This window comes from Caretta caretta, chromosome 10 (genome assembly GCF_965140235.1).
Source record: "Caretta caretta isolate rCarCar2 chromosome 10, rCarCar1.hap1, whole genome shotgun sequence".
In the NCBI taxonomy this organism is placed as follows: Eukaryota; Metazoa; Chordata; order Testudines; family Cheloniidae; genus Caretta; species Caretta caretta.
This window is the reverse complement of record NC_134215.1, coordinates 22,372,140-22,385,467: the sequence shown is the minus strand read 5'-3', so window position 1 is coordinate 22,385,467 and position 13,328 is coordinate 22,372,140. Positions and strand designations below refer to the sequence as shown.

The following is a 13,328-nucleotide window of genomic DNA, read 5'->3' as shown; positions in this document are numbered from 1 at the left end:
TCTGTTTTATTTTTTATTCTTACGGTTTTTCTCTCCAAGACTCAGACAGCAGAGATATTTTTATTATTTCTAATGCTGAAGATTGTTAACCAATAACTACTGCTTGAAGTAGAAAAGGCATGACAAAATAAAGAGTACTGCAGTACTCTACAGGAATGGTTCAAAAGTCTATGGCTTACAAGAGTGACCCTGCAGTATTTTACGCTTTTACCACAGAATACGGCAGTATCTTCTTTTTTAGTGTAGTGTAGGTAGTATAGGGGAGCTCATATTCCTGTTCTCTGTGCTTTGGATAAATGGCCAACACCAGACTTCCCAGATGTTAATTTGGCATATCACACATGCGCTAAATTAATTCAAAATGAAAAAAATATTGAAAAATTTATAATCCTTACTAGAGTCTAATCCATGTTGGTACCTTGAGAAACAAGTTTTTTTGGCATTAACCACTGAACATGTCACAGCAGTTTCTCATGTTTCCTGAGGATTTTTATTGTGTGTGCTATCAGTATATATTTAGCAGGTTGCCCTTTGGTTTTGTTGTCCACTTGCTAGTTTGCTCCTGTGAATCATTATTTTTGTTTTTTAAAAAGTTGCACAAAAATAATTTTAAGAACATTAGTGTTATGTACAAACACTAACAAAGAAACTGACAGGACCAAATTAAACGTAGATTAAGGTTGATACTCTGGTCTGTCATCATGCCCCTCTATGGTTAATAGTCTTGTGGTCTCCAATCACTGTGGTATTTTATCTTCAAAACAAGACCTTATCCTGCAGTCCTTGTTCATACAAAAAAATCCCTGTTTAGATATATCCCCCCTGTGACTACAGTTTTGGTTGAGCACAGAGTACATGATCAGTACTCTGTCCCACTGCAGAGACATGAGATGAGTAAATGATAAGGCATCAGACTCAGTATTGAACTTGGTAGCTCTTGCTTCCCTTCCCACATCCTTACTCCCCAGTCCCAGAGTGCACTGTTTGCTATCAACCCACGCTATGTTATGTCTCACTTAGTACCTGGTTCTGCTGCTATTTAAGTCAATGTCAAAACTCAATGTTGACTTCAGTGGGAGCAGGATTTAGCCTTCAGTTATTGGTTCTTGTAGCAAGGATCTGTCTTGGTTACATTTGCGTAAAACACCATTCACACTTATGTTACTGTATAGATATTAACTTTCTTGCTTATGTAAGGTGTTATCCTATGCTATGCCCCAGTTCCACATTGTGTAGCATGGCAGACTGCTGTGACTCCATGCAGGCTCAGAAGTCTGCTTGTGCACTGCAAAGTGCATGCTCAAGGCCTTAATCTGAAATACATGAAGTATGTTTTGGGGAGAAGTGAAGAATAACACAGTTTTAAATACTTATCTAGTTAGCTGATCCACCTTGGCATGGAGCTCCCCTACTTTTCATGGGTCTTAGTTCCTAATGATTCACTATTATCAGCAATTTGGGGGAGTTATATTTCAAAACAAAAACTGAATTTTAGAGTAGTAATCAGTCTTACAAACTTACACAAAGGTGTTAAACATTGAGGGCCAAATCCTCCTTTCCCTACATATCCTGAATATAAAGTCTTTGGAAAGGAGTCCACCCCCACAATTCCCATCCATTCTCTACAATCACAGCCACTGTTCCCTGTAAGCTGTGCACATGTGCGCGCGCACACAGATCCTAAACCCTGCGTACACGGCAAACCACCGCACACACAAAAATTTGCACAGAAGCACAACAATTTGCACAGAAGAAATTTTTTGCACACAGCCTGTCAAAAATTAGAGGGAACATTGGTCACAGCTGCAAACTGAGGGTGGCACTAACCTCATTGGTGTTTGCACCTCACCCACTAACATGGCAGCAAAGGCCATTCAATCTGTAAAGGAACAGATCCACTATACTGTTCTCACTCCTCTGAACCATTATCCCAAAACTTCTCTGCAACTCATTATGAGAGCCCACAGACATGGGTTCCTGTGGGCAGGATTTTTGCACCCCTTGCTAGATTCCCTGCCTCCCCCAGGCTCTGTGTAGTGGAAAACACATGCATTCTGCTATGGACAGAGCCTCAGTCTTCATAGAGGAAGGAGCAGGATTTGCACCTTCATAAACCTGTTACGTTAGTTTGCCCATTAGTAAAGTTGTGCCTAAGCCTAGTAAAAGAGAAAACAATGAAGATACTTTGCTGTATTTCCATAGGAGTTTAAAATGCAAGACTGATGTATTTTGCCAGACTGCATTTTAAAAACTTGAATTTTACAGCAGAATTGTAACTAATATAAAAGCACTAGAGAAATAATTGAAGAAAACAACCTGAAAAAGAATTGGCATCAGAGTAATCATTCTGCAAAGCTTTTTATTATTATCTTTATCGCCAAGACAGGTAACACGTTTTCAGAATTAATTACGGGAACAGATAGCTTAGGGGTTTGAAATCTACGGATAACTAACTAATGTTTTGTGAGAGCATGATGTGTTAAGGGTGTACAGTAAACAGCAGAAAGGTAAGGCAGAATTATAATATACAACTTAGCTTTCTCCCCCACAGCCTCTACCCTTTTTAATAAAGGGAGAAAAGAAACCTTAGTCTTACCTTTAAAACGTTTTCTTAATACAACAGCATAATTTATAAGATGGCTGTCTGAAATATGTCAGAAGCTGGTGCCATTAATGTAATGCTGTTGAGTTTCTAGATTTTTATACCATTTAAAGCAACACTTAGAATACCTGGTGGACTAATAAAATACAGTGAGGTAGCATCTCCATGTAAATATGTAAATATTTTAAAAAGGAATTTTTAAAAGCCTGTAGAGCATCTATGCCCATTTATGCTAGTATTCATGTAAACTATTTGTAACATACCTTTTAAAACAAGGAATTGACAAAAATTAGTATGCAGTCTAAATGGATCCAATTGTTACAGCACAAACTTTAGTCCTGTTTTCAGTCTCTGCTAGGTAAATTATTACTGTTCTTTCTTTAGGTGTGTAAAATTAATTGTTGGTTCCTTTTAAGAATAATATCACCACAAACAATTACGCTAAAAATCCACTGATTGATTGATTGATGTGTGTCCTGCAACATCGCAGTGCAGGTACAAAAATTAAAATAATACCAAAGGCCAAACAATATGGACCTAAAAACACACCAATTGCCCATCCCATCCACTTGGAGACAGCTAAATGCCAAGCCAGTTAGGACTTTATAGATAATCAACACCTTGCAATGCACCCCCAAGCAAATGAGAGGCCAGTGCAGAACACTGGTATGAAGTGGTCATTTCAGCCTGCCAGGCCACCCTGGAGGTAAAAAAGCCATGGATAACTGTGGCACGGTCCACAAATTTACTGAAAACTTATAACATGGCAATTCCCTCCTGCCTGACATACACCCAGTAGGGACTGATGACCTCTCAAAATGAGTAGGCAAAACAGAGCCCATTTATACCCATGAGCAGAAGTACTGTATGTGACTTGGAAGGAAAGCATTGCCTATGCTGATGAGCATCCACTTTTGGTTTCTCATTAGATCAGGCAAATTATGAATAAGAGAGGAAAATGGGATTATGCTTATGGGGCTATGAGTAAACTAAATGGGAATGAAAGGAGCTCAAAATGGCGCACAACATTCATCTGCAATTGAGCAGCTGGTGGAATTTTCCCAGTTGCCCAACCCAGATTATGGTGTTATCAGGAGGCAGAGCTATCAGGAAACTGCAGCTGTGGCTAAGTCTTTAATTTTTGGTATTAGTGCATTTGAGATCTTGAAAAGGAGCTACACTTGGGTTTTGAACTTCTTGTAACGGCTTATTAACTGGATAATTTGCAAAGGAGAAGAGATGAACAGAGCAACCCCAGAAAAATATTATGGTTAAGGACAGTCCACATGAAAGTGGACGCAGTGACCTTGCCTGCAAGTGAGATTCAAATGAAAGGGTTTTGCACTGTCCTGTGACTGGGCCCAGTTTTGTTCTGTAGCCAAACCTGGAATCCAAATCCTTTTGAATTTCAGACATTCAGGCCCAGAGATCTTCAAAGGTATTTAGGCGTCTACCTCCCATCTGGGCCTCAGATTCTAATCCCTGGATTTGAATCTAACCCTATGGTTTGGTTTGCAGGTCTGTTCTAAAACCAGAATGGGGTTTATTTTCCTCTTTGTATTCAGATGCAGCCAAAATCTTCAAAAACAAAACTGTAATTCTTATGAGATTTTGGTACAAATTAGAAGAAATTTCATGAAAGCAGTTGATCTTACAAGAGTTCTCCAGATTTTAGCGACCTGAAATCAGAATCTAAATTCTACCACAGATTCAACCTCTGACCCAAACCATAGCCTGAACCCATTCTAGATATGGTCATTGCCTCTTCTGCTATCTCAAATCTATATCTGTTTAAGTAGTTATACTACGCTCATCACTGTGGAATCTGAAAACCAGAGTTTGAACAAATACTAATAAAGCTTTAGCCTTTTGTTCTCAAAAGAATATGTGGTATACAGGTTGTCATTGGAAGGGGAGGGAAAAGGGAAAGAAGCTGCTGCTTGTCCCTTTTATGGGTCTCATCTATAAAATTAACACAATAGAAACCATTAATAAACCACACTGAGTAAGGATTTCAAGGATCCATTAAAGTGTCTAATAATATTATCTATTACAGCCCAATGACTAGATAAGGTCATCAGTTACAAGTATTTGATTGCTGTTTTGTCCCTAGCAAAGTAAATTAAGCAATCATGCAGAATAACTTGTTAATTTAATTCATATAATGAAATTATCTTAAATTTTAATTTGTACATTTTCTGTAGTACACTCTTAAAAGTCTAATATAAGTCACTACATCTTCAGAAAAGTTTGATTCTGAAATGCATATTTCCTTGAAATTATCTTAGATATTTATAGTGACCCCATGTATTTACTTAACTCACACACACAGTAAAGTAGCAAAACTTCATCCAGCTATAATTAAGGTTGTGTCAGCACTACTATTCATAACCTCTGTTTGCAGTAGTTTATAACATGACAGTAAAAATCCATTTCAGCTAGCATCTTGGCACTGAAGGTGTAAGCCTGGGAATAAATTTGTTTATACACATTTAAAATATAAACACACAGCCCCTCCCCCAGCTTATTTAACTGTATTTAAAGTTCTATGAGTGAAAAATAAACAAATAAATACAGGAAGTCAGCGGCAGTTTGGCCTGAGTGATAAGTGGTGGGACTGACCCTTTATTAATGGAAGTTGATTGATTTTTATTATGAATTTCTGTTTCCTTAATTCAATAACAGCTTCATTTAAAGAAAAAAATCAGATTTTGTAGCTCCCATTGGCTAGGAATGGTGAACGGTGGCCACTGGGAGCTGCAGCCGGCCATGCCTGCAGACAGTCAATGTAAACGAACTGTCCCGCGGCCTGCCGGCGGATTACCCTGATGGGCCACATGCAGCCTGCGGGCTGCAGGCTGCCCACCATTGCTTTGTAGCCTGTGTCCCCTACCACCTTCTGCATTACTTTCCTGGTTCAGGTTCTGCTGCTTTTGGGATCTTGTATCCTGCATAGTTCTGGTCATGCGGCCTAGCATTGGCTCACTGTCCTGAGGCAAAACTGCTATTGACTTCTCTGAGTGAAGGACTGGACCCAATTAATCTACAGTCCTATACATACGTAAAATAAATAAATAAACTGATTTTAAAAACAGAAGAGTCAAGTGTTACATTGGCAATAATTTTTTAAATATCCAGAGAGATAAGTTTAGATCCTGTGTTAGTTCTCATAACGGATTGAGTCAGTAATGCGTCTTGCAAAATTAAAGTAATATTTTTATTTAATTTTCTTTACCATTTTCATTTTGTGTCTGATCTGTGTTGTTTGTTCATTATTTATATATATCTAATGTCAAAAACGTTGTATATGAGAGGCATATAATTTTTTAATGCGTCTCACATTTTGTTAAAGAATAGAAGTATCTCTGTATTTCTCATATCTTGGGCAGATAAAAAGCATTTGATAACTTTTCCAGAGTAGAATTTTCAGTTGAAAATTTTCACCGGATTCCTCTTGGTTCTAGTTAGCCAACTAATTTTTGGAACAGCACAATGCGTCTGTTAGTCTACAACTAAAACCAACAGAAACCATTAAAAAGACTAACTCCACTGGAATTTTCACATTATTTGTATTCAAAAATCAAACAAACAAAAACAAGAAAAAGGACATTTAATTTTTTTAATATTTAAGTAATATTATAGGCCTTATCTTGCAGTCTACAGACCAGGAAAACTATCATCTTCAGGTGGCAGTTTTGCATAGGAGTTCTGCAATCCTTGTTTGGGGCAAAATCAGACTCTGATCTTTTTGTGACTTGCTAGCAAGCCAAGAAATTAAGAATTCAGCCTAATAAATCATATACCTTTTTATTCTCAGTTATGTGAGTTAAAATGTGAAGAGAGAGATTGTCAAGTCTGACAGGGCTCAAATGCAGCCTCCCCTCCTCTCACACAAAAAAGTCAGCTTTCTCTCAAGAATGCGTCTGGTATATGGAAAGTATTAGTTGTTTCAAAGTACAGTAATTTAGATGTTTAGAATACACAGCTCGTACCACACACTGGACTCAAATGTTTAAAAAACACATTTCAAGCCTCACACTTTACTCTCATTTTCTAATGCTTATGATCCAACAATGGAAAATTTGTGTAAAGAAACACATGTTCTTGTATGACAGGTGATTTATATCAGATCTTATATGCACCCACGAGAAGAGGTTTTCATTTTGACTCTTGTTTTTTTTATTTCCTTGATAGTAGTTTCATATGATAAATATAGCATTATTTAAATGGTACATTAAAAAAATTAAGACTTTCTGAAATCCTTAATGTAAGATTACAGTATGGGGCAAGTGTCAAAACAGACCAGTTTTATTGCATACAACCATTAAAATGTCCTTTAGATATTATTGTGACTAACATAACCCCAAAAGACAACAAACAAATAAACATACAAACAAAACCAAATAACTAAATCCCCATTCAGTTATACTATTGTCTACCATAGCAAAGAAATACCGACCAATATTGCTCTAAGAAGACTCTCCTCACTTTTCTTTAATAATGTAGTGTTCTCCAACAGTGTGTGAATTCACATAGCTTTAAGTATATTCTCAGTTTGATGTTGGGTCTTTAGTCAAGAGTTCTATTCAGCATTAGCAGGTTTGTGGAGTACACTCCAAAATAACTGAAACTTTATTAATAACATTAACAAGCTAATTAAAGATCTAACAATCTGTAAATAATCCTTACAGCTTTAAACTCAGGCCAATCCCTAGTCATATTTTTGTAGTTCATATCACATGTCTCATAGCACTCTCAGATGACCTATGATACTGTGTCATGCTAGTTATCCAATCCCTGTGGCCTAGGGTAGGGAAATAATGGTCTTGTAGCTACAGTACAGGCCTGGGAGTCAGGAGTGCTGCACTGTAGTTTTCACCACTGGGTTTCTGTGTGAATTTTAGGAAGTGACTTCACCTTTTGATGGCCCTTTCCTTATCTGTAAAATGGGCATAATAACACTTCCCTACTACACCTGGCCAGAAAATTTCCTTTGAGGTGAAATTTTAGAGCAAATTAACATTTTCTGCTTTCTAACCAGCTCTTTTCCTTAGATCATAGGGATGGTATGAGGTTTAATTAATATTTTGTAAAGCTCTTTGACATCCTCAGATGAAAGGGATATTATTCCTCCTAATCTGGTGCCTGAATTCATAGATTCATAGATATTTAGGTCAGAAGGGACCATTATGATCGTCTAGTCTGACCTCCTGCACAACGCAGGCCACATAATTTCACCCACCACTCCCACAAAAAAAAACCCCTCACACCTATATCTGTGCTATTGAAGTCCTCAAACCATAGTTTAAAGACTTCAAGGAGCAGAGAATCCTCCAGCAAGTGACCCGTGCCCCGTGCTACAGAGGAAGGCGAAAAACCTCCAGGGCTTCTTCCAATCTGCCCTGGAGGAAAATTCCTTCCCGACCCCAAATATGGCGATCAGCTAAACCCTGAGCATATGGGCAAGATTCATCAGCCAGATACTACAGAAAATTCTTTCCTGGGTAACTCAGATCTCACCCCATCTAATAGCCCATCACAGGCCATTGGGCCTATTTACCATGAATATTTAATTACCAAAACCATGTTATCCCACCATACCATCTCCTCCATAAACTTATCGAGTTTAATCTTAAAGCCAGATAGATCTTTTGCCCCCACTGCTTCCCTTGGAAGGCTATTCCAAAACTTCACTCCTCTGATGGTTAAAAACCTTTGTCTAATTTCTAGTCTAAATTTCCTAGTGGCCAGTTTATATCCATTTGTTCTTGTGTCCACATTGGTACTGAGCTTAAATAATTCCTCTCCCTCTCCGGTATTTATCCCTCTGATATATTTATAGAGAGCAATCATATCTCCCCTCAACCTTCTTTTGGTTAGGCTAAATAGTATATTTACTATTGACCATTTATTGGTACTCTAATGGGCACAGCAGCTGAATTCTGTGTCACTGGAGCAGTGGTGGTCACAGAACAGTGAACCATGGCCACTGGGAGCTGCGGGCGGCCATGCCCGTGGATCATCGATGTAAACAGTCTCACGGCCTGCCAGCAGATTATCCTGACGGGGCATGTACGGTCTGAAGGTTGCCCACCACTGCTGTAGACTGAGTAAGTGATAAGGCCTCCCAACTCTGCAGATCCAGAGGATTCACACAGATGGGCAGATGCAAGGTCAATCCAGCATGGATAACTGCACTTCCAAGTGGCTCTGCTATACCCCCTTCTCCAGAAGCTCACCTCCAGCAGAAATCCCTCAGTGCTGCCTAGTAAAAATCTGTAGGATGAGGTGGTAATAGCAACACATAGATATCACCTTTCCCCAGCCAAAACCCAGCAAGGGTAGAACCAACAGAGCCCCCACCACTTCTGTGATCTATAAGAGGGGAAGAAGACAATGTCATGGAGGTAGCACCCTACTACATGATTAGTGGAAGTTCTGCCAACTCAGAGTCCCCTTGCATGGAATAGGTGATGAGCCAGGATGTAATATCAGAGTGAAACCGTTAATTTTTTGCTGATTTTGGGATTGTGTGAGGCCCTTGATTTTAATTTCACAGTAGATTTTGATGGGTTTAATAGAGGAACCACACTGGGAAGGTTTGTTTGTTGGATAAACTGCTTCAAATGTACTCTTATCAGCAACAGATTAAAGCTCTTTGTGAGTGGGATCAAATATAGCAAAGTAATTCAAAAGTGGGCATACTAAATTACTGAGAAATATCTGTGTCATAGAGTTAATGATCCTAGTCATACAATGTGAGTTCTCATACTAAACGAAGTTGAAATTAGCCTTGCCAAACAAGTAAAGCTTGTTTTTAAACCTCATTCTTATGGTGAAATTTATTTATTTTCCCTAAGTAGCACCTAGGTATCAGCATGTCCCTTGGATTTATGACTTATTACATTTGTTTATCAACAGGTAGTTGCACATCTTGCTATTTATATTTTAAGCATCAGTAAACACAACTAAAAATAAAAATAAAATAAACAAATTCAAACTCAGTGCTTTTTAAAGTGATTTTGCAATATAGGTGCACTTATAAACTAGGTCTTCAAGTAATTCACACCAGGCCCAGCAACACAGAAGAATACTGCAAGAGTAATAAGGATTTTTAGGGGCATTATGATAGTGTAATGGAAACACATCTGCCCCCAAAAGTCCCTCATTTTCCCTGCGGTAATGAGCCATACAGGAAGTGGTGAATGCTGGAGCATCAAGAGTGAAACTAAAAGGAGAAATTTTAAGAAGTTAGAACAAACATTTTTCCAGCAACAGTTCAAGCTTTCATAGTGTCTTGTTAGTCCACTCTGTAGGAAACTGATATGTATAACTTTCTAATTTGCCAAACATTTCTTAATTCATATTCATGGATACATTCAACAGCTCTGTTCATTCACAGGAGTGGCTTCTAAATCAGGAAACTAGAACTGGTAACATTTGGAGAAGTGAAAATATGATATGAAAAATGCAGGTACCCAAGACAATTTCTGGGTATTCTTTCACTTATAACAAAGGTACAAAATACATCAGAACAGTTCCCAACAACAGAACAGTTCCTACTCTGTTTAAGGACTGACTTTAAACACATCTTGATAGTTAGTGGAATAGATAACTTAAACTCTATAGTAGCAAATAAATAATATCTTATATTTCTATAATACTTTTTTCTAAAGGATTTAGAAGCATTTTATAAACAACAGTATGCATATTTCTGCAGCCCAGCATCTCCCCCAATTCTGCTATGTCTGGGCTGCTCCTCTCCATTCTGCAGCTCCCAAAGGCAGTTCAAACTTGCAGCACCACATGTGCTGGCCACACCCCGTGCTCCTACTGCTACCAGATGTTTTGCCTCTGTAACAGTGGTCAGTTAACCGTTCATCTAGCTCCCGTCCTTTTTAGTTGCATTTTAATTTCCTCACATTCTTGGGCAGTGACAGGCAGCTTCCTTTCTTTTAGCCTCCTTTCTTGCTCTCTGGAGCCATCTGAGCAGTGTGGTAGTTGTAACCACCTGGAGTCTCTGCTGCAGTGCCTACCTGCTAACTCCTTTGCCCCTTTTCAAGCATGGCACAGTAGCTGTGAAAACCCTGGGCAAAGTCCAAATGGTGCTCTATCTGTGAGCCAGCCTTCCCAGGCTTGGCAGATGGTGAGCTGTGCCAAGCCAGCTCCCAGCTAACCAACCCTAACTCCGTCAGGCCAGGGGCTGTGAGTCAGTCAGGCTTCTGTGGTCCCCTGCCCATCCAAGTAGCTATGACTCCAAAGAGGGAAAACCCAATCAGGAGACCCAGTGCAGAGCCAGGAGAGGCTCTAAGGACAAGGAGGACCTCATTCAGCCAGCCCAGGGGGTAAGTGCCAGGGTAACCATGGATTGCAAGGGCAAGAGGCTTGCAGGTTCCCCCCATCCCAAGTCTTAAGGTGGATCCTAAGTGCTTTGGGGAATGAAGCAGGCTTCCTCATTCCCAATTTGAGTCGGAGGGCTCTGCCAGTGAGACCCCATCACCCACCCCCACAAAAGGCCACACCAAGGCACCTATGCCCACAAACCGGCTAAGAAGATTCAAAATGAGCAAGAAGGGGATGAAAAAACAGAAAATCTACAAGGTACTCATCCTCTGACTTCCTCTCCTCCCCTCTTCTACTGAGGAAGGGGAGCTTTTTGACTCTGAACCGAAGCAGGACCAGGGCAAAGCACAACAAAAAATTTTCCCCCAAGAAGTTTGAGACCCTGTTCAAAAAGATGGTGTCCCCGATACAGATCCAACTTGAACAGATTCAAGAGGGCAAGCTTCAGAGTAAATTTTACTGCTTACAATCGTCCCTTGAATCCACAATTCCACTGCACGCCTCCTTTGGGGATGTGATCAGGGAGGCGTGGGACAGATCTGAGGAGGCCAAACACATTAACAAATTGATCTCAGGCTCTATGAGATAGACGAGCCAAAGAACTCTATTGCTGAGGTCCCAAATGTTTCACAGATTCTAAGGCCGGAAGGGACTATTGTTATCATCTAGTCTGACACCCTATAAACACAGGCCATAGAACATCCCAAAAATAATTCCTAGAGCAGATCTTTTAGAAAAACGTCCAGGCTTGATTTAATAATTGTTGGTGATGGAGAATCTGGTAAATTGTTTCAGTGGTTCATTAGTCTCACTGTTAAAATGTATGCTTTATTTCCAGTCTGAATTTGTCTAGCTTCAACTTCCAGCCATTGAATCCCTTTCTCTGTTAGATTGAAGAGCCTCTTATTAAATATTTTTCTCCACATAGATTGAAGAGCCCCTTATTAAATATTTTCCCCCACATAGATACTTATAGACTGTGATCAAATTACCCTTTAATCTTCTTAAATTAAAAAGATTGAGCTCTTTGAACCTAACATCATAAAGCATCATTCTAATCTATCTAATCATTGAATCATTCTCATAGCTCTTCTCTCAAACTTTCCAATTTATCAACAACCTTCTTGACTGATACCACTGTAGCATCCCTAGCGAGGGACATGGTTTGAAGACACCCTCAGAAAGGACTTAGAGGCTTCCTTGGCCACTCTCAGAGCTTCACTCACTGTACTTGCTTTACAGGAGTATCACTCTCCTGGTTGGAAGATCTAAGGGGCCTGAAGGACAGAGATCACCCTGATTTCAGCTCTATACTCAGAAAAGTTTTCCTTGCAAGAGCATTTATGGCTGATTTCTCAATGGGCACAATAAGATTTTTCAGCCAGGGCTATGGCATCCAGTTCAGTGGCCAGGCACCATGTATGGCTCCGTCTTTGGAAGGTGGATACTCATTCTAAACAGGGCCTATGCTCAGCTAAGTTTGCAGGTTCCCTCCTCTTGGGGGAATAGCTGGACAAAATAGTGGCAACAAATGCAACAAAATCCAAGCAGTCCCTTCCATTACCACTAAGAGCTTTCAGAAGGGAATATAAACCCAATTTCAGCCAGAGATGTTCCTTTCTTCTGTCTTTCTCACAGAAGTTTCAATGAAAGGACAGAAAATTCTCCCAAGGAAAGTCCTGGAACTAAAGTTCAGGCAGAAAGTCCCGAGATGGTTCTGCAATCTGAAAAACCATTTTTTGACAATGAGCGAGTCTGCCTCCGCCCAGAATTGAATCTAGGAGACAGAATTTCCCATTTCATAGAGGAATGATATGCACATGCCACAGACAGGTGGGTAAAGCAGATCATGAGACAGAGATACTCCTTTGAGCTAAAGGCTCCACCCCATTCTTTTTTTATCCAGTCTCCTATCTCCAGTGATCCCATAAAGCGGAATCTGATCAGAATGAGATTTTTCGTCTTCCAGATATAGGACTGAGAGAAAGCGTTTCCTTAGAGGAAAGTTTCTCAGAACACTAATCTATCTTCTTTATAGTTAAGAAAAGCACTGGGGGTGGGGAGGAGGGGAGTGTCAGAGCCATCTTTGACCTCAAGAGGCACAACAAGTAGATGAAGAAAACAAAATTTTGGATGCAACAACCTTTAGTGGACCCCTTAGACATACTCTGTGGACCCCGGGGGTCTGTGGACCACAGGTTGAAAACCACTGACCTGTACCTCTTTCTTGATAACATCTTCAACAGATTCTGATCCCAAGCTGCAGCTCCTGGCAGCACGACTCAGGATTGGGAGTTTGTGCAGATACATGGCTTTGTCCTCAACATCAAGAAAAATTATCTGATTCCCTCATCAGAAGATTCTCACCTGGGAGTGGACATAG

At 39.8% G+C, this 13,328-nt stretch overlaps 1 long non-coding RNA gene across 1 annotated transcript in view; it reads right to left on the bottom strand.

Annotated features, from left to right (window-relative positions):
* Nucleotides 1-13,328, bottom strand: part of LOC125643359 (uncharacterized) — a 45,880-nt gene that overhangs the window by 22,843 nt on the left and 9,709 nt on the right. The window lies entirely within an intron of this gene.